Source organism: Schistocerca nitens, chromosome 8 (assembly GCF_023898315.1).
Source record: "Schistocerca nitens isolate TAMUIC-IGC-003100 chromosome 8, iqSchNite1.1, whole genome shotgun sequence".
Classification (NCBI taxonomy): domain Eukaryota; kingdom Metazoa; phylum Arthropoda; class Insecta; order Orthoptera; family Acrididae; genus Schistocerca; species Schistocerca nitens.
The window spans coordinates 623,166,538-623,189,310 of record NC_064621.1 but is presented as its reverse complement, the minus strand read 5'-3'; the positions used below and the strand labels follow the sequence as shown (position 1 = coordinate 623,189,310).

At 41.3% G+C, this 22,773-nt stretch overlaps 1 protein-coding gene across 3 annotated transcripts in view; it reads left to right on the top strand.

Moving 5' to 3' along the window:
- Positions 1-20,018: 20,018 nt before the first annotated feature.
- Positions 20,019-22,773, top strand: part of LOC126199189 (uncharacterized) — a 200,766-nt gene continuing 198,011 nt past the window's right edge. The window contains exons 1-2 of one of the 3 annotated variants that reach the window (XM_049935967.1): positions 20,019-20,208; positions 21,390-21,536. The gene's annotated coding sequence lies outside the window, so the exon portion shown is untranslated. Of the gene's footprint in view, positions 20,209-20,289; positions 20,706-21,389; positions 21,537-22,773 lie in introns of those variants that run through there. The other 2 variants (XM_049935968.1, XM_049935969.1) reach the window with 2 other exon arrangements.

Sequence of the window (22,773 nt, the reverse complement as noted above, 5' to 3'; positions counted from 1 at the left end):
GGGAAAGGGAAAATGCTATTATTAAGCAACATATTGCATCAAAAGTAGCCAAGTCTTTGTACCTGAGCCTGTCACAGCAATCTGCCTTGAGCCAAGTGCTGAACTAATTTGTACAAGTGTTTTCAGAAAAACCAGGCATAATAAAAGAGTATGAGTTAGACATGCAAGTAAAACCTCACCAAACTTTCTGCCATGCCTCCTATTCAATACCGTGGTCGAAAAGACAAACTGTGTGGAGAGAAATTCAGAGAATGCTGCGGTGGCAAATAATAGAACCGTCAACATCACCATGTAGTAGCCCGCTTTTAGCGGTTACAAAAACAGATGACAGCGTTTGGCTGGTGTTGGACGCACGGGATATTAATAATATAATAATACCTGTTCGGACCCAGCCGGAAAATGTACAGGAACAAATTCAGAAATTTTAAGGTGTTAAGTACTTAACAAGCCTGGATTTAAAAAGTTCATACTGGCAGGTCCCATTAACGCCAAATTCAAGAAAATATACCGCGTTTATATTCGCCGGTAGAAGCTATTAATTTCGAGTTCTACCATTTGGGCTGAATGTAAGTGCAGGCATGTTCATTGCAGCTCTGGACACTGTGTTAGGACCTGACCTTCTCGAAAAGGTAACGATGTATGTCGATGACATTCTCATCGCCACAGAAACCTGGTCTGAGCACATGGAGATTTTGTACCGTGTGCTGGCAAGATTTGCAGCCGTCAGGGTTACTGTCAACCTCGAAAAATCAAAATTTGGCCGGCAAGAAATAAAGAGCTTAGGACATATTATTTCTCCGGTGGGGATTCTACCTAACCCAAAGAAGCAGAAAGTGATAGAGGAGATGCCATACCCAAAGACAGAAAAGCAATTGAAAGCATTCCTTGGAGTGGCCTCCTTTTTTAGGCAGTTTTTACCGACGCAGTTGCTAAACAGTGAGGACTTACTAGGTCTGCTTAGAAAGAATTGGCCGGGGAATTTTACCGAAGAATGCAAGAGAGCCTATGACCAAATTAAAGCCGCATTAGTGAATGCAGAAATCCTACACCATCCTGAAATGTCACGAGATTTCTATCTAGCAACAGACCCATCTTTTTGTGGTCTGGGATGTTGTTTATTCCAAGTAGACAACAATGGCCAGAAAACAGAAGTAAAGATAATAGGATTTGCCAGCCAAGTGTTAAATTCATGTGAGCGGTCCTATTCTGCAACTGAAATAGAGGCGCTTGCAGTAATTTGGGCCTTGAAGAAATTTCACTACGATGTTTATGGCAAAAGAGTCATAATTTTTTGCGACCACCAGGCGCTCAGCTATGTGCTTACGTGCAGTTTGTTGCACAAGCGACTCACGAGGTGGCTTTTAACTCTACAGGACTATGCTTTTCAAATCAGACATGTGAAAGGATCGGACAATGTTGTGGCAGACACATTGTCTAGATTACTCCGAGCATCACCAGAATTTGCAGGGCTTGTAGAACAATCTACAGAATTTAAAATCTTGGTACTGGGAGATTCCATCCGGCAGAACAAATATGTGTGTATGTGTCGAGAGATCGCACACATGCAGCATGATGATCCATTGTGGTGTAGAATAATGGATTCTTTAAGCAATGATTTGTATGGGGAACTTGCCAAATTGTGTATACCAACACAGTCAGTAGAGAATTTAATATGGTACACACACGATTCTTGGGGACACTTTGGGGGAAAGAAATGCGCAGACTTATTGTCTAGGTACTGCTACTTCCCAAACTTATATTGTAAGGTGAAGGCTCTAGTGATAACTTGCCTTATTTGTCAAAAGACAAAACCGTGCACTTGTAGCGTGAGACATGAGCTACACCCAATAGTGCCGACAGCACCAGCATAGATTGTTGCTGTTGATGTGACAGGACCCTTGCTGATAGCAAGAGGCAGGTTAAAGTATGTTGTAGCAGCCTTGGACATTTTTTAAAAACATTTGAAGTTGTAAAATTCTAACACTCCTCTGATGAGGAGTGGTTAAACCCTTTGCCATGAATTCCACAAGTTGTAAACAGAGAGCAGAAGCTACAGCAAGCCCTGCTCGCAATGCAACACAATGCAACCATTAGCAAGAAGAAGTACGATCGCACATTAAATAAACTCTACACGTACAACGGAGGAGACTTGGTGATTCTCAAGAGTCATCCCAAGTCCTCGAGTATCAAAAAAGTCAACAGGAAGTGGCAACTCTTGTATGCAGGACCACATAGGATTTTAGAGATACCACATGATGGGTGTTACCTGCTGGCACACCCATACACAGGAAAGATAAGAGGGTTTTTCCCGCACAAGGGCTTAAAACCGTTTATATCCAGGGATACTTAAGGGTATAAGTCTAAAATGTGTTGTGTGTAAAGGTAGATGTAAGTTGTATGCCTAATTAGTAAGATTTATTTCATGTTTATTTGATTTTATACTTCTGCTTGTTACATATAGAGTAGTTGCTAAGTGTATGTATGAGTGAGTTGTGACAGAAGGATAATACTGCACTTAAACAAGTGCCATGGCAGAAAAGAGATTAGCAAATGAATCTGCGTAAGGACGCTCAGCACAGGATAAGCCTTAAAAAGGGAAGAAGCATTGTGCATGGTCGTCAGACGCGCACATTAACAGCGAATCGCTGTACAAATGCGAGAATTCGCATAATAAAAAATTTCAAACAGAATAATATCTCTTAACTTCCACATCGATTCCAGCTTGAAGGCACTTGCAGGTAAACCTGCGCGCAAGCAAGGCAGCTGTAAACGCAACAATGACAAAAGTTTCTGAATCAGTGTTGAATGAATAAATAATACACATGTCATAAAACCTACTGAACTCATGGGTCCAGTATGACCAACTGATCAACACTTTAAATAAGAGGTGAACTAGGTTAATAACTGAATACTAAGTGATAAACAGACCTAAACCCGGGCCTCTGAAACATTGCACTTGACGTTTGCGTATGAAGTTGGCAGCATAACAGAGTAACAAGTGAAGAACGATAGGTGCTAGGCGTTCAGCATAGGGCGCCAGCCAATCACAGCGCAGTGAGCACTGGTGTTACTCACGTGCTGTGACGTCAAAGTTCCCGCGTTGCCGGCTTTGTTTGGTGAATGTGTATACAACGTGAATTGTATGTTGTTTACCGCGTGTTTTCGTTGTACTGTGTGCTATATCGTTGTGACTTTTGTTACGTTGTGAGTGTACATACTTGGAAAATGCCACCGAAAAGACTTCGTTCACCTAGTGACAATCCTTTGCGTCGAGGGGTGCCGCTAAACAGCCAGGCACTGGAGTTGCTACGCAGAACTCGTGAGTTTTACGAGCAGGAGAAAAACTACGTAAGCATTCATGGACAGCCATCAATTCCTGCCGACAAAGTGGTGGAACGTACGTCGAAAACTCTTGGTATTAGTGCAAGAACCGTAGTAAGTAAGGGAGTATTACTACAAAACTTGGAAGATACTGAAGTGAGCCGTAATGATTCCGAGCTGTCTGGATCAAATAATACATTTTTATCAACCCCGGGAAAGAAGAAAAAGCGGCCTAGTCCTATCACAGATTCAGATTCTTTCCAGACTGATGCAATTTGTATGCATGTTTATGCTTACTACAGCAGAAAAGAGTATCCGACTGTAGCTAAGTTATTAATCTCTTTAAAAGAAAGTGAACTCTTCAGGGGTGGTAAAACATCACTAAAAATTCTGCTAAAAAATATGGGTTTCCGTTACAAAACGCTAGACGGACGCAAAGTACTGTTAGAGAGGGCACATATTGTTACCGCTCGTAGCATTTTCTTGCACAAAATTGTGGGCAGAGACATTCATTCCATAATTTGGATAGACGAAACGTGGGTTAATGCCGGGGAAGCTGCCAGTAAATGTTGGACGGATAACACACCCAGCAGTAGCGGCCATCAGCCGACGGGAAGAGGAGCTAGATTAATTGTGGTCCGTGCAGGCTCCTCCAGTGGTTTTGTTCCTGACGCACTTTTAGTTTTTAGATCAAAAAAGACTGGTGATTACCATGAAGATATGGATCACACATGATTTGTTGAGTGGTTCAGGAACCTTTTAAAACGATTTCCTATCCCTACAACAATTGTAATGGACAATGCTCCATATCATTCGGTGATACAGAACAAAGCCCCAACCACAAATGATCGGAAAGAAGTTATGGTGCAATGGTTACAGGCTCGAAATATTGCAGCGGATATGAGTATGACAAAGGTTCTCTTATATTCTCTTGTTAAAGAAAATAAGCCTACGACACCTACATATGTAGTAGACGAAATTGCCAAGGAGCACGGTCTTACTGTAATAAGGCTGCCACCATATCACTGCCATTTCAACCCTATTGAGTTAATATGGAGTGATGTAAAAATGTATGTAAGGAACAACAACAAGTCCTTTACAATAACAGAGGTGGAAAAGCTGTTGCGTGAAGCTCTTGTGACTGTGGATGCAGCCTCATGGAGAAAAAAAGTAGAGCACGTCGAGAAGCTTATACGAGCAGCACAGACAATAGAAGGCATTATCAGTGGCCATGAACAATTAATGATTTGTCTTGCTGATGACGACGATGAAGACGGTTTTGGCGATGAATCGGACAACAGTGACGATGGCGAGCTGGATGGAATTGCGCCATTATCGCTGTAAATTGGTGAGTGAAAAATTACTAATATTGGTTATTTATTGTAATCTCGGTTATTATTTATTTTGTATACTACGTACATTATTGATTTTAAAGTACCAGTCGTCAGATGCTTGTTTTTTGTATTTCTATGCTCCGTTATCGAAAGGGTGCGCATCGTTGTGCTTTTATATGCATTATTATACGGTTGTTTACTTCCTGTCGTTGTAGTACAACTAAAAACGAATTTTTATATACACTGTAATTGCTCAATCGCTTGCATTTACGAGACGGGACGGGAAACTGTATCGTCTGCTGTGTGTATAGAGGCTGCTGTTGCAACATCGCTATTACAGTATAGCCAACCTAACTAGACAAAAAGCGAACTGTCAAGTGCAATGTTTCGCCGGCGGGGATATAGAAGGAACTCTAATTGTACCATATGTAGTGAAAAGACGGATAAACTGAACTACGAATTGGAACGACATAAAAGTGTGAACAGTTAACTGTGCAAGAAAACAACATGTGTGATTGTGTATAACAGTGGAAGACTGTTCTGAAAGTATGGTGAACAAAAGAATAAAAATTAATAGCTCAAATAGCGTGCCTTTCGCAGGAAACAATTTAGATGTGAAACATAATAGACATTCACAGTGTGGATAAATGTTTCTGCAAAGAAGTGAGACTTCTGATAAACAGAGCCATAGCAGTGGACTGTGAAAATACGCTATAGGTAGCGCACAGCAAACTGTGGTTTCCGGACTGGCAGACGCACGCTAGAAGCATTTCAGGCCAAGTGGTATGAAGCTAAAAGTCACTTTAGTGACAGTGTGTACTGTGATCAAGCGAACACTTAGCTTAAAACTACAGTTATTTTAAATCAGTGTAAAATGTGTGAGTTCGAACCAGAACTTATTTAAAGACCTGGAACTTGTTCGTTCGTACATTCTTACAATGCATTCCATAAACAGTGAACACAAGTGACTGTGGAGTGTTTGGGAAACTAATGACTTTTCCTCCAACCCTTATAGCACGTGTATTTACTTTATTGTGCTGATGAACTAATACTTGGTGAAATGTTTACATGTTGTGCGATGCGGCGAGTGATCGGCAGCTGTCCTGTCCATGCAGCGGGCGTGGCGCCCCACCCACCGACCAGCAGCTGTTAGCGCCTATGTCACCACTTGGGTCAACGAAACGGCACTGGCTGCACCAAGTGATCACGCTCGCTACCGTCTACGCCAGCAGCGACACACCGCCAGAACAACAACAAACCACCAGCGGCAATGTTTACTTCGATCAGATCCAAAAATGTTGTAGTCTACAATAAACTGATACACCATGTAAAATTGTAACAAACATAACTACTCAGAAACATAAAGACTAAAACAACTATCTGTACAAAAGAAAAAGACTGTTGTATGTTATGTAATTTCATCTTTTAATGATGATTTTTTGTAATGTAAATGTTTTAATGTAAAGGTTTTGGGGCATCAAGGGATCAAAAATTTAGCATTGGAGGGCACCGTGGAGGGTAAAAATCGTAGAGGGAGACCAAGAGATCAATACGCTAAGCAGATTCAGAAGGATGTAGGTTGCAGTAGATACTGGGAGATGAAGAAGCTTGCACAGGATAGAGTAGCATGGAGAGCTGCATCAAACCAGTCTCAGGACTGAAGACCACAACAACAACAACAAATGTATATGTATATGTTTGCCTGTTAATTTGTGTGCAGGTGCTACACATTCAATGTAAAAGCAAAATTAACCGTAATACCAACAATCCGAACGCTTCGGGCGGTTTTTTTTTTTTTTGACCCATTTTTTCCCTTACACCTGTAACCCGAATGGGGGAGAATAAGCTGTAAGATACCCGATTGTTCCTATTCATAATAAAACAGAAAGAGAGATGGGACTGATAGACGAATTCACCTGTAATTGTGAATTATGTCTGACATCCATAATTGTGTAATGAACGGAGTATTGAACAGTGAATTGAAATACACTCCTGGAAATTGAAATAAGAACACCGTGAATTCATTGTCCCAGGAAGGGGAAACTTTATTGACACATTCCTGGGGTCACATACATCACATGATCACACTGACAGAACCACAGGCACATAGACACAGGCAACAGAGCACACAATGTCGGCACTAGTACAGTGTATATCCACCTTTCGCAGCAATGCAGGCTGCTATTCTCCCATGGAGACGATCGTAGAGATGCTGGATCTAGTCCTGTGGAACGGCTTGCCATGCCATTTCCACCTGGCGCCTCAGTTGGACCAGCGTTCATGCTGGACGTGCAGACCGCGTGAGACGACGCTTCATCCAGTCCCAAACATGCTCAATGGGGGACAGATCCGGAGATCTTGCTGGCCAGGGTAGTTGACTTACACCTTCTAGAGCACGTTGGGTGGCACGGGATACATGCGGACGTGCATTGTCCTGTTGGAACAGCAAGTTCCCTTGCCGGTCTAGGAATGGTAGAACGGTGGGTTCGATGACGGTTTGGATGTACCGTGCACTATTCAGTGTCCCCTCGACGATCACCAGTGGTGTACGGCCAGTGTAGGAGATCGCTCCCCACACCATGATGCCGGGTGTTGGCCCTGTGTGCCTCGGTCGTATGCAGTCCTGATTGTGGCGCTCACCTGCACGGCGCCAAACATGCATACGACCATCATTGGCACCAAGGCAGAAGCGACTCTCATCGCTGAAGACGACACGTCTCCATTCGTCCCTCCATTCACGCCTGTCGCGACACCACTGGAGGCGGCCTGCACGATGTTGGGGTGTGAGCGGAAGACGGCCTAACGGTGTGCGGGACCGTAGCCCAGCTTCATGGAGACGGTTGCGAATGGTCGTCGCCGATACCCCAGGAGCAACAGTGTCCCTAATTTGCTGGGAAGTGGCGGTGCGGTCCCCTACGGCACTGCGTAGGATCCTACGGTCTTGGCGTGCATCCGTGCGTCGCTGCGGTCCGGTCCCAGGTCGACAGGCACGTGCACCTTCCGCCGACCACTGGCGACAACATCGATGTACTGTGGAGACCTCACGCCCCACGTGTTGAGCAATTCGGCGGTACGTCCACCCGGCCTCCCGCATGCCCACTATACGTCCTCGCTCAAAGTCCGTCAACTGCACATACGGTTCACGTCCACGCTGTCGCGGCATGCTACCAGTGTTAAAGACTGCTATGGAGCTCCGTATGCCACGGCAAACTGGCTGACACTGACGGCGGCGGTGCACAAATGCTGCGCAGCTAGCGCCATTCGACGGCCAACACCGCGGTTCCTGGTGTGTCCGCTGTGCCGTGCGTGTGATCATTGCTTGTACAGCCCTCTCGCAGTGTCCGGAGCAAGTATGGTGGGTCTGACACACCGGTGTCAATGTGTTCTTTTTTCCATTTCCAGGAGTGTAGGTGGGCCAAACATAAACTTTTGGCCTTGCACAAAACTGAACTAAATATAAAACCATAGTGAGTCTGTGCATAAACAATGGACTTTATTACATGCACCCTCACTAGGGGGCCCATGTGACGGTACATCACATAAATATTGACATTTCTATCGGTTGTAAGCAGTGAACAATATTGGGAAGTGTTAAAGGTGAACTAAAAATTATTTATAAACACTTAATGTATGTTATGAACATAATTAGTATAAAATGAATATATTAGAGCCAAGCATTCCACGTGGGAAAAATATATCTAAAAACAAAGATTCTTTAACTTACCAAACGAAAGCATTGGTACGTTGATAGAGACAATAACAAACACACACACAAATTTCAAGCTTTTGCAGCCCACAGTTGCTTCATCAGGAAAGCGGGAAGGAGAAGGAAAGACGAAAGGATGTGGGTTTTAAGGGAGAGACATATGGCTGCTTGTGTCTGTATATGTGCGGATGGATATATGTGTGTGTGTGTGTGTGTGTGTGTGTGTGTGTGTGTGTGTGTGTGCGAGTGTATACTGTCCCTTTTTCCCCCCAAGGTAAGTTTTTCCGCTCCCAGGATTGGAATGACTCCTTACCCTCTCCCTTAAAACTGGTGCATTTACCATTGCCTGCTTAATATTACAAAATGCTTTGGATGCTCTTTCATCTCATATCCAGTTTGTTCTTTGTTTCAGTAATGACAATAATCTGATATCATTCATGGGTTGGCCTTGTATATAGCGACAACAGAATCTGGCTGATCCCTGGACAGTCTGTGATGGGCTCCATTCTTTCGAGATCTGGTTTTATTCCTTTTGTCTCTATTAAATGTCCTAGAAATTTTAGTTCTTCCCTTATGAAATGCGATTTTGCTAACTTAAATGCGATACCCTTTACCTGAACTTTTCAAGTATGTTAAAATCTGCTTCAAAATTTGCTTTCCACCTCAAGATGTTTAAATAAGTTACAATACAAGTTAGGTCACCAAAGTTTTTAAAGGTTAGGCACTTATTACTAGGTCAAGTTAATTCACATAAAATCAAACTCCATTATTGTAGTTTTCTAAATCAAAGAGTGGTTGCATCACCAACTTGCAGGAAATTAAAGTTGAGAGAGCTTTTGTTACAAACTACTTGAAATTATACTTCACTTTTCATTCAGATATCCAGGCTTGAAGTTAGTTATACTCTTTCAGAAAATCTAGGTAAGTATTCAATTCACAAACTTCCAAAAAAACACAGTTCAAATATTCAGATAAATTTTAAAACATTTCACAACATTTCACTTGTATCTTCTTGTACAAATAATTGTTATGTCATATAGTGTGTGAGTACAGCATACATGTAATCCAATTGTACAGTTCCAGTTTGTGTTGCAGTCACATCCCAACTGATTCTATACAGAGTGAATTTATAATTCAGTATTTTATTTTTTTGTTTCTCAAAAATTAGTACATCAAGAATTTGATGCTCTGGCAATCTTCTTTGCCCCTGTAGCCATCAACCATGAGGTCAACATGTTTGGTGCCTCCAACGGCCAGCTGGAAGGATGAGGAGTGGCATTGTCACCAACTCCTTTTTGCGTCACTGTGAAACAGAAATAAAACATCATTTGTAGTTCACAACCACAAAATTTATTAGCTAAAATATTCAATATCCTTATTGTCACTGACAAGAAAGGTGATCATCTCATGATATCTGTTTGTCCCTTTTTATGCAGTGTGGGCACAAGCCAGCTCATACGAGTATATTGGTGAATAGGTCTGTTTTAAACTATATATTTGCACAGATTTTAATCCCATAAACACTTTCTAAGCGTTTGTATCATTGCTTATCAGACATCAGAACAGGTGGTTATTTCTGTTCAGGCTTCTTTGGACTCAGCTCTTTATACTTCTATGTGATATACAAGATTTCTCTGTATGCCAACCAAATAGAAACATCCTAAAGTAGCATAAGTTCTTTGAAAGTGTTAATAATATGCAGACATTTGAAGTTCTTAAGTATCTCAAAGAGACAAGCAATGCTCAGTGATGGATATCACAATTATAAAGAAAGTTTCAGCCTTCAGACATAAATAAATAAAAATGAAATCAAAACATAACTGCTTCTAAGTGAAGAATAGATACAATTAGATGAAAAGCCAGCACCTAATTTTATTTATTTTGTTTTCCATGCATCCATGTACTGAGTGAATCACATGGATATGGAATGTGTCAAATTGCACATATTTCAGTTATAACTTACATAATTACTATAAAAGACACAATGGAAATAAAGTGTCAAATAAGAAGCACATATCCAGTTAAGAGAATACTGTGGTACACTGAGGCAGGATTAGATATAGGCTAATTGTAAATACATAAAATGTAAGATACAATGTAGGTAAGATATCAAGTAAAGAACACATATCCAATCCACAGAATATTGAGCTCTATTTAGAAAGGATCTTTAATGTACACAGGAAGCAAAAGTAAACAAAAAAATCAATAAATACAAACACGCATACAGAAAACCAAATTACTATATATCTATGATAGTGAGATTAAAAGTATTTGCAAAACAATTGACATTTAGTGGTGGTATTTATTTTCTCTCATAAATTCATCAACCATATAAAAATATTTCTCTGTCAGGTACTCTTTCAGGATTTGTTTGAATTTTGGTAATCGTTTATGCAGACACTTGATATGTGGGGGGAGGGCATTAAACAGCATAATGCTGGAGTAATAAGTTCCTTTTTGCACTAGACTTAGATTTTTCAATTGAATGTATAAACTATAAACTATTTGTCTTCGTATCTTTCAAAACAAGTTCCTGCAAGTGTCTATGGTGGACGCCCTCACTGTTCTGATGGCTTTTGTTTTAGTGACTTTCTTTTTGCAAGAGGCTGGTTCCCCCAGAACATAATACTGCCAGGCATTATTGAGTGAAAGTAGGCAAAGTAGGAAGCCTTAAGGGGAGTAAGGATGGGAAAATTTTTTTTCACATTTTCGGATTTTTATCTCGTTATAAAATTTGCAACTTTCCGAATCAAATGATATATATACAACGAATTTTTACAAATATGTCGTTAAATATTAATTTCATGAAATTTCTAATATCTCGCAATTATTTTGTGACTTCATGCAGGAACAAACAATGTCAATTTGTCATGAATTTGAACCACGTTACGTATTCGGCTAATAAAGTTACCAAGTTTTGTAAGTATTTGTAACTAAGTTCTATCCGTAACTGGAACGACAGAACATGACTTTCAGAAAACGACTCTCTACTGCAGTGCTACAGCTGGTACATCGCTGAGACCGGCAGCACTAGTGATCTTAGTGCAGTCCACATAAGGTGTGAAGCTTGAATATGTTTTGATGGGTGTTTCGCTTTTCGTCGGTCGAAGCGCACGGAGCCGTATAAAGAGCGGTTTTTATGAGGGATAAGGAAAGCTGCAGCGAAATAAGTACTGGCACGTTTCATCTACATCATACTCTGCAAGCCACGCGATGGTGTGTAGCGGAGTGTACTTTCGGTACCACTATCTGATCCCTCTAACTCTTTTCCATTCGCGAACAGTGCCTCTGTACTGGCTCTAATTTCCCGAATTTTCTCCTCGTGGTCAGTACGCGAGATGTATACCAATGTATTCCTATAATATACCCGCGCCGCTCAGAGTTGGTGCTTGACAGAAGCTGATAAAATTGCGTTTCGTCAGCTTCACTGTAGTGGCGATACAACAGCTTCCATTACACAATAGCTGAGTTTTCAGTTACCACTGGAAAGTTCGGATTCGATTAGTAAGGCCTATATTTACAACGTGCTATAGTTTGTCTCTTTTGGCAAATATACGCATTAATATTGACGCTGTTCTATACATACCGAAAGTTTTCATTCTGTTCCGATTCGCTAACACAGTGGAAGCACTTCTGCATAAATCGTCAGAAAAGTAAGTTGTTTAAATACTCGGAAGACAGCAACACAGTAATTGTAACGCCACTGCCAGCTGATTTTGCTATGCTGTCATCTCTTGGCGTAATGACAGTGCCAAGCATGTACATATATAACTGTCTAATATATGCCAGAGAAAATCTGAAAAAATTGAACGTAAGATGTGATGTGCATGCACACAGTACAAGAAACAGTCACCTGCTGGACTTGCCTTCCACAAGACTTGCTGTAGTCAATAATAACTATAAGTACTTAAGCATAAAATTTTTCAATAAGTTACCATGCTCAGCTCGTACAGTACCAATAAATAAATATAAGAATACATTGCAAACCTGGCTAAAAAACAACAAATTCTATACAACTGAAGAATTCTTAGAAACTAATCATCAAAATATATGTTTTACCTAAGTTATGAAGAAAATGTTTTGATATTATATAAGCTAGTTATTTACTGTGATTCTTTTCTCATGTGTGTATTTAATTACTATAAAACATTGTTTTACATAATGCTGAAGAAAAGGTCTTTAGTCCCTTTTCTCACCTTTCTGTAACTATTTGAATATCGTACTGAAACTAAAACCCTCTGTAAACTTTGACGAAGCCAATTGTATGAAAAATACTGAAAGGCTAGTAAAAAAATATTCTATTCTATTCTATTCTATTAATTTTGGTTCAGGCGGTGTTGAGGTCCGTGTTCGTTTCTCATCGCACAAATTCTCAAGTGAAAACTTTGGTCGTGGAAGTGCCAATTTTTTGAGAAAGCACATCATAGACACATCTATTTTCACGTGTTGCTTATTTGTAGTAATTGAATAACAAAATATATTAAGCCTGTTGTAACGCAATTATTCAATGATTTGTTATGGTTGCCATTTTCTGTAAACAGAACACAAATGACACGATGGGTTCAGTTTTCTATCGGCAAGACAAGTGGAGGGGAGTGATGGGGTGGGGTGAAACTGCCAAGAAATACCTTGCAAGTTACATCAACTTGACTTACAATCAACATGTACCGTTCACAAAAATGAAACAAAACCCAGCATGGCATTGACGAGTTAAAGAAAGAAACGTTTTTTAATAAAAGTTAGATACATGTGCTAAGATTCTGCGTTCGATGACATGCAATTTTTGTCACTTTTAATATGGCTGAAACTAATTTTTCGCCTATAATCAAATGACAAATCACTGGCAGTATACCTTCATTCACGTTGCTTTTCCACATTTCCGTTGTAACAATTATATTTCCTAAGTGCTTTCTCTACTTTATTTTTTCTCTCTTCCTAGCCGGCCGCGGTGGTCTCGCGGTTCTAGGCACACAGTCCGGAACCATGGGACTGCTACGGTCGCAGGTTCGAATCCTGCCTCGGGCATGGATGTGTATGATGTCCTTAGGTTAGTTAGGTTTAAGTAGTTCTAAGTTCTAGAGGACTGATAACCACAGCAGTTGAGTCCCATAGTGCTCAGAGCCATTTGAACCCATCTCTCTTCCTATAGTTTTGACATCAGTAAACATGTAAATTGATTTTATCTGCCAACTCATATCTGCTGTCTAAGGCATGAACAATTTTTTTCAAACCTTGACAGTCGGACGTTCTGTACGATAGCATCTCGACAGCCATCATTTGTGCATAATGAGAATCAAGTTCTTTTTTTTTACATTTGAGCTGGCATCATATGACTCGTGTTAAAATAATTTATTATTGAGCTTCTCTTTCTTCTGGTTGCATCTCTTGCACTAGCTCACAAGTTGATCCCTCACCTTTCAGTTCTACTGCTAATTCGAAGCTCCTAGTTTCTCACCATGCTTTCTTTTCAGTGGTCTCTTAAATTAGTCCTATTCCATGATCATGTTTATAATCCTTAAAGCAGATGGGACACTCTACAAACTGACTACCATCCCCACTTTCTTGAAAAAATTCCACACAGATGACTGATTTTTACACTTTAATTTTCAAAGCAATAACAAAAAGACTCTATTTACACACCTCTTACATAAAGATAATAATCTTGGCAACGCGGAATTTGCTCAGCCAACAGAGACTGTCGTGCTGATCGTTTCATCTCGGCACCGTTGGGAACACTTATTCGCGACCGTGTTCTTTGTCTCACTGCTGCCAACAACGATTCAACAGTTGTGGCACTATAGATGCCTGATGAAGAATACGAGGTGTGGCTAGAAAAAAACCGGACTAGTACTGGTGAAACAATAAAACGAATGCAATAAGGCTGAAAGTTGCGTGGCCTGTCACGTGACTCTCGCTCCGCCTACTGCTCGAGTTTCATCTGCCTCCTGCACTCAGTCTGCCCGTGGCGTCTGTTTTAAGTAGTTGACGTTTTGTCTGTGCGTCGGAAAATGTTGAGTGAACAGAAAGAACAGCGTGTTAACATCAAATTTTGTTTCAAACTAGGAAAATCTGCAAGTGAAACGTTTGTAATGTTACAACAAGTGTACGGCGATGATTGTTTATCGCGAACACAAGTGTTTGAGTGGTTTAAACGATTTAAAGATGGCCGCGAAGACACCAGTGATGACACTCGCACTGGCAGACCATTGTCAGCAAAAACTGATGCAAATATTGAAAAAATCGGTAAACTTGTTCGACAAGATCGCCGTTTAACAATCAGAGCAGTGTCTGAGTTAACAGGAGTTGACAAGGAAAATCTACGAAAAATAAGTGGTCCTCCTTTCATATACTTCTCTTTACATCCCTAGCGGCAACAATACCGTACCACAGCTGTTACTAAAACTCAAACAAGCAGAAATGTATATAAAACAGAGCGAATATGTATAATATTCTAGTTTCACTATTACTGCAAATTGTAGACAAGCAGCGTTGTCCCAAAATCGCATGACTAGCCTGGTTTGATGTTGAGAACATGCATAGTGGACTATGCTCACTTCATAGATATATGTGTTCCATGTAACTAATTTTGAAAAATACTGTTCCAGAAAGCTATAACATTATTCGCAAAAGGCTGAATCAGTTCTGTACAGGGAGCGAAGCTTTTTAAAAACAAAGAATAAACAACAGTTTCTGTTTTATTTCAAGGAATAAACAGCAACATGTAATGTCCGCTCAATCTGGTGATGGTAATGCTCACGCGCCCCTCGCAGTAGAGCAGAGCTCCAGGGATGTAGGGATACTTGTATGCTACACATCTGCCAGCTTTAGAATGCCTCAGTGGCGTCTGCGGCTCCTCCTCCAAGCCTCTGGATTCGTTGAGGGTAGTGGGTTCTCTATTTTCATCGTCTGTTCTTCCTGCTGTTCCAGCAGTACAGGGGCTCTCTCTATCTGTTGTTGCTGTCCTACATCTCCCTTGGGAAACAGCATGTGGACAGATTTCACTCATTCCATGGAGATGATTTGCTGCTTTCTGTGAAACCTCTCTCTTCAATGTGTGGCTGTCTCTTGCTACTACATTGTACACTCAGAGTAAGGCAGTTGCAGGGATGGTCATATTAAATCTGCCCATAACCACACATGGGAACAGTGCTCCAGGTCTTTGTGTGCAAACTGGCGCCCTCTCCATGCTGAGAACACAGTGCAGGACATATTTTAGAAACGTGTTCTCACTCTTTTGCAGAGCATAGTGCACATCTCTCGCCATTGCTTCTGATGGTACAGCAAAGAATTCTGCTGCCAGGTCTAGGGATTCCTCAGAAACCAACTCTGCTGTGGGGGCTCGTAAATCTGGATTGAAGACGATCCATAATCCCAAGAACACCGCAGGTAACGCTGAAATCCAGCTCTTGGCTTGGCACATCAAGGCAGCCTTCAAGGTCCTGTGCCAATGCTCGACCATGCTGTTACTTTCACGGTGGTTGTCTGTCATGTAGTGGTGCCAGAATCCACACAACTTTGTCAGCCCTAAAAGAAGGTCGATTCAAATTGGTGGCCCTGGTCTGTAATCACATGTAGGGGGCAACGAAAACGAGCAATTCAAGTCACCAACATCACTTATGTCACTGTCTCCAGCGATATTTCAGCCAATGGCGCTGTTTCCGCTCATCGTGTGAACCAGACTACAGCAGTAAGCAAATAATAGCACCCTTCTGAGAGTGGCAGCGATTCTATGATGTCTAGGTGAATGTGTGCAAATCATTCTATAGATGGTGGAAACTCTCCTACTGGTTTGTGCATATATCGTCCGACCTTTCATTTTTGGCATGCCATGCACGTTTTTGCCCACTTACGGCAATCTTTCTTAATGCTTGGCCACACAAAATGGTCCGTCAGCAGTTTTCCTGTACTGTTCACACTGGGGAGAGCCATCCCATGGATGCTATAGAAGGTCGCCTTCTGCAGCTTTTCAGGAACGAAAGGTCGACGTTTGTCTCGTGACATGTCACACCAAATGCTACCCTTCCTAACTGCTAGCCTCGCTTGCTGTTGTTGGGGGTCAATGGCCTGTACAGCTGCCAGATGTTCATAATCGGTTGTATGTGACAGGGTATTGACCCTTGCCCTGAATTCTGCCATGACGTTTTCCACTCCCTCAATATGACTCAAATCTGTCATGAACTAGCCAATAAACTGTAGTTGTCTTGCTTGTTCTGGAGAGCAGTCGTCATTAAAAATGCTGAATGAGAATGTAGTAGGTTTGTGGTTTCTACAAACAGTGAATGCTCTGGCCTCAATGTAGGGACGAACATGCTTTACAGCTCTGTACAATGCCAGAAGTCCTCTCTCGTGCGCACTCCATTTGACCTACACTGCTGTGAGTTTGCGTGAAAGGAAACCCAGAAGCTACCAGTGACTTTCTGCAAATTGACAGAGGGCTGCTCCTATTGCCTTTTGACTTGCATCGACCACTAGCAGCCAACGGTGCATGCATACTCGGTTTGCCAAGAGAACGACTTTCTTCAGATCAGCTTTCGTCTGTGAAATGCCTTTTGCATGCCTGTCAGTGGTGACAGAATCCCTTGACAACTGTCGACGCTAGGAATTTACTGCCCCTAAAAATCTTCTAAGTTTTTGGTAATCGGTTAGACAAGGTATATCTTCGATAATGGCTACTTTATCCATTACGGGGCGTATTCCGCCTGCTGACACTGTGTGATCCAAAAAGTCACCTGCTGCTGTAGGAAGATACATTTCTCCTTGCTGATAACTATCCCATATTGCTTTATTCTTTCGAAAACGGATCTGAGGCGTTCTTCATGCAACTCTTTTGTCACTGAGTAGACCACTATATAATCTACGTACCCGAAACAACATTTTAAACCCCACAGTACATCGTCCACAAACCTCTGCCACGTCTGCGCCACCTTTTTAGAGGCCAAAGGTATTCGGACGTACTTGAACAACCCAAAATGTGTTGTGACTGCCGTCTTTGGTATACCCTGCCTCTGCGACTGGTATCTGATGTTACGCCTTCTTGCAGTCAGTCACGCTAAAGACTGTCGATCCTGTGAGGCCATTAGTAAGATCCCTGAGGCTGGATACCAGGTAACGGTCTGGCACTGTGCAGGTGTTTAACTTACTATAATTACCACAAGGTCTCCAAGTACCCTTCTTCTTTTTTACGAAGCCCATAGCCCATGGGCTATCAGAACTACGTAGCACACCTGATTTTAACAAACGATTAAATATAGCCTTTGCTGCTATAAAGTGATCTGGCGCTAATCTTCTTGGTGGTATGATACTAACTGAGCAGGCTTGGTTCTATGTGGTGCACTGTGTTACGTGACACCCTTGGCTGTAGTGCCCTTGTGCTGCCATCTTCGCCCCATGCGAAATCATTGTGCGTGAAGCCTGTAGTGTGATGTATGTCTCGTCCAGGTGTACCTATGACGACTTCGTCGTCTCTTTTAATCTGTGCAGCACTGATATTTATCTCGATTCTCATATCACGCAGGAAGCCGGTGACTAATAAGGCCTCTGATACCTCTGCTGGCACAGAGTTCCAATGGCAACTCTGTCTAAATCCAATATCCGCCTCCATTCCGTAGGTGCAATAAGTCGTTATTAGTGACGCATTTGCCGACGTGAGGCCCACCTGTGAGGTTGTGATCGTAGTCTGATAATCCTTGAATGGCTGACCCCGAGTCAGTCACATAGTCACGAACGACCTCACATCTTTAACATATAACGTTTGTGGAGGGGTGGAAAACTTCGACAAATTAATCACCATAGTGGGTGCCTCATCGTACTCGCTTCCCTCCTGAAGACACTTCTGTTGGTTCTTCCGGCATGCCGCACCTACTGCCGGCAGCCGTCACTGGGTATGCACACAGTCTCATACATCCTGCTACCTTGTCGCCAAACAGCCGGCAGGTACCAACATATCTTCTCCAGTTGGCTGCCGCTCTTAGTCCTGTGGTTATCTTTCTTTTGACCAGGTGAGCTCTTCCTGTACTGTAATGACTGCGACACTTTTCGTTGTAATGTGTCAACATGACCCATCCATATGATGGTCAACTGTGGTCCTGAAAAGGACCAAGATGATGTTTCTGGTGTGAAAGAATCAGCCGCCAGAGAAACCTGACGCCCAGGGTACGCCCGATTGCAAGTCTTATCTTGATCGGAAATCATTGCAATCTTCGTGGAGGCTCCTTTCATGTACCCTTGTATGTTTCTGATTCGAGAATAATAACATGACCCATAACTTCATGCAGCTGTCTGGCCAAATCCCCAATCTGGCTCTTCCGTATAGATGCGCTCTCTTGTTTTGGACAATCTTCCGCAGCTAGTGTTCCTACAAGACGTATGCGTATTGTCAATCGTCGAGTGAACTTTGTCTCCTATCCTTATGTCTGGACATTGCGCAAGTAATACTGCTGCCTTTACTACACTGGGCATCTGTACCAGCTAAATATGCCGCAGACTCATGTCTGGTAAATCTTCTTCTCCGTCGGTACGCCGTCCTGTCGCCCGTCTGTTCATTTTTCAACATCTGTTGTAAGCGTTGTTCAAGTGGTTCAGACATTACGTCGATCCTAGCTTCTTTAAGAATGTCTACTGCCGTTCCGTCATGGGACGAATATTATGTCCGCGGCAATAGTAGCAGCTTTTAATGTGTTTACAACCACCGCAAAACTGGTGTGTTCTTCAGTACTTTCATTTTACTCGAATGCCAGTTCAAGCATCGCGAACCAAAGTTCCTGTTTTTCATGCAGGAATTGTGGCCTTAGTGCTTTCATCTGCGGCTTGCTCGTCGCTGCACATCTGCCACTAACTGCCGTCTGTGGACTCATCGCTGGACTACTTTACTCTTCTATCGCCTATTGCAACTCCCTGATTTGTCTTTGTAGCTCCTCTTGAATGCCTAAATCTTGCGTATACGTTCGCGTTGTCCTCGTACCCGACAATATCGATCGCCTCTGTATTTTCACGTTCTTATTTCCGCTTGTTTGTGGGATCACCACTTTATAACATTCCTTAGTATCCGTGTAATAGCTGCTTCAGGAAATCTATAACTTTATTCACAAAAGGCTGATCAGTTTCATACAAGAAGCGAAGTTCTTTTTTTTTTTTTAGAAAAAACAAAGAAACACAAATATCCAAAGAATAAACAAGTGCCTGTTTTCTTTCACGGAGTAAACAACTTAGGCTATATGCTCAAACTGGTGACGCTGATTCCCTCTTATTGTTATTGTTGCATAAATTACTTCCACGTTGATCGGCTGACATACTTTTCTCGTTTCCTGAAAATCATGTTCTGTCGTTCCAGTTACGGATAGAATTTAGTTACAAATACTTACAAAACTTGGTAACTTTATTAGCCGAATACGTAACGTGGCTCAAATTCCTGACAAATTGAAATTGGTTATTCCTGCATGTAGTCACAAAATAATTGCGAGATATTAGAAATTTCGTGAAATTAATATTTAACGACATACTTGTAAAAATTCATTGTATTTTTAATTTGTGTGGTTTGATGATAAGTTTCCTGCCAATTGAGAAATGAAATAAAGAATTAAAGATGATAGAGATAACTATGCCACCTGTAGGATTCGACTGTGCCAAAGATATATATTGTGTTGCTAGCCAACGACGCAATGTTGTCGTTTTGTTGATTAGGTGCAGACGACACATATTATATGTAAACATACAGAAAATTACGTGTTTGTCTCTGAATACATGTATGTTGCGGACATAACACGACAAACATATAGATAAAGAGTTACGTTCGTGACCAGCATTCGCCTTGACAGTTTTTAAATTCGTTTTATGCTTATTACTCTACAGGTTTGTACTTGGTAATTTGCGCGCTCTTGTTTTGTGGAATGATTGTTACTTTAGTTAATACGTTTCGATAATTACCGAAAACGGAAGACAGAGGTACCGAAGAATACAGTTTTCAGTATAGATAAAAAACTTACACATGTCTTTAATTTTTATGATTGCGATCAAAAACCTCTTTGAAAGTAGGTGCTGCACTGAGGCGGCCACATTTGTGAATGGTAGTAGAGTACGATGTAGCTGAAGAACAGTGCATCGGATTGTGAGCCTGGATGAAGCAGTAGTTATAATGACGGCATAAACGCAGAGAGAGAGAGAGAGAGAGAGTGTCAGGCAAACGAAACGTCTACCGTGGAAAAGCAATTTTACATTTCAGTTTATTTACTACCAATATTTGTGCAGTTCTTACCTTTTAATTAATTGCCTTTTTAGTTAATTTAGATGAGATGTTAACGGTAAATTTCTGGCCACCAGAGGAACCTAAAGGATTTATCTGTGATCAAGTAATACTTCACTGAATTTCTTAATTGAACCAACTGATGTGTGCAGTTGTACATGTGTGTTTGTTTTGCTGATAATAGCAAGTAATATAAGTATTAGTACAAACTGACTTATGTACAAATTAATGGCCTTATGTCATCATTGTAAATAAGTATTATTCTTTTGTTTAATATGTATTACCTTATAAATGAATATAGGCTATGTTTAAACTCTTCTTCACTCATTCTGCGTCTGTAGGAATCACTCCATTTGGGATCTTTGGAAGGTACATTAGTGTATCTGTTTCATTGTAAGTATTTATGTTGTATTCTTGTTTTTCTGACCTGTTCTTCATCCTGGGGGGGGGGGGGGTGCCCTCACTATGGATCAAAGTACATCTAATGTAATTAGTCGTCACAGAATCTCTACATGGAAAGTAAAATAAATTAGGTTGCTTATTAGTAGTGAGCAATATAAGACATGGAGAGCTGTATTGGAAACTCTAATAAACTGCTTGTGAATAGTATGCCATTAATTAGTTGATGCAGATGGTGTGCAAGCTCATAATAAAACATACTTATTTTATAAAATAGAACATTAGTTCATTTTTCTATACATAAATAATATAACCAGTGGTGGGAAACTTCTGAAATACTTGTTATCTACATATGCATTAAAACATTTGACATAAAAGAAACTTCTTGCAGGTATAGCAAAATATTAACTTATTTCATACCAACTTTCTGGTCTGGATGTTGAAGCCCCATTGAAGAGAGAGAAACAGAAAGCCACAGTTGATCATTGTGGAATACAACTTTCAGCTAAAATTCGTTACTGTAAAATTCATTGTGAAGGTGAAGTATCACATTACATTATAGACATTTACTTTTCTTACATAAAGTACAGTTTATACTGTTTCAGTAAAGGGGACTGTGAGAAACATCTGCCCACTTGTTACAAACCTTTAAATATATGCAAATCTGTTTTTACAATAGTGGTGATTTCAGTTTCCTTGCAGCATGAATGATTTCAAGAAGGCTAATAGCATGTATTTCTTTAAAAGCATTCTGTATACGTGCTAGAATAGTTTTACTGCAGAAACCACTCTGTGATGCATTCATTCAACACACACTATGGATCTCGGCAAGAACTGTAGAATAATCCTAATTTTTTCACTTACAGCTTGTTCCTCAAGATGTGTAAGTAGACTTTCATGAAACAGTTGGCATTGATCTTCAAGTGTATCATGCCACTTCAGATTTTTGTGCATATCGATGACATTCTTCTGTGAGTCAGACAAACCTGTGACTGTGCTTTATCCCCTGTTAGTCCTACCTGACATGGGCCTTGCACAACTAGACCAATATTCTAAGCTAAGATGCACAAGTGATTTCAAGCAATCTCCTTTGCTGTCTGACTGCATATTCCCAGTATCCTGCCCACTAAGCAAAGTTTCTTACCTGCTTTATCTGCAACTGGGCCTATGTGGTCACTGTATTTCACATCACAACAAATTGTTATACATAAGTCTTTGTATGAGTAGACTGGTTCCATTTGTGACTTAACAGTGTTATCGTAGGATACTACTGTTCTGCATTTGGTGAAGTGCACAATTTTACATATTTGAACATTTAAAGCAAGTTGCCAACCTTCACTACTTCAAAATAGAATAGGCCCAAGGTATTCCTGCCTGTTGTAAGAGGCGACTAAAAGGAGTCTCACACCTTTCGGCCTGTATGTGATGGTCCCCTGTAGGGTTTGACCTCCATTTTTCAAAATTTTCCCGAAGAACGAGCCAATTGGGGGAGGGCGCCTTATGCGGTGCATCGTGTCGATCGTGCATTGAGATCTTTAGCCCTCTTTCTCGTCGAGGCGTTGCAGTCCAGCTCATCCTCCATCTCTTGGGTGAGGACACCTTCCTGGGTGCATTTTCTTCCACCCACTATGCAGTGTCATTTTCCGCGCCGACGATGACCGTGAAAGTCTTTGCACCTCATATCCAGCACAATAGCCAGTCTGTTGTGCTGGGGCCGCCATGTACCCTGTTGGTTGCAGCCCCCTGACTACACAGGGATCACTCTGCTGATGCCT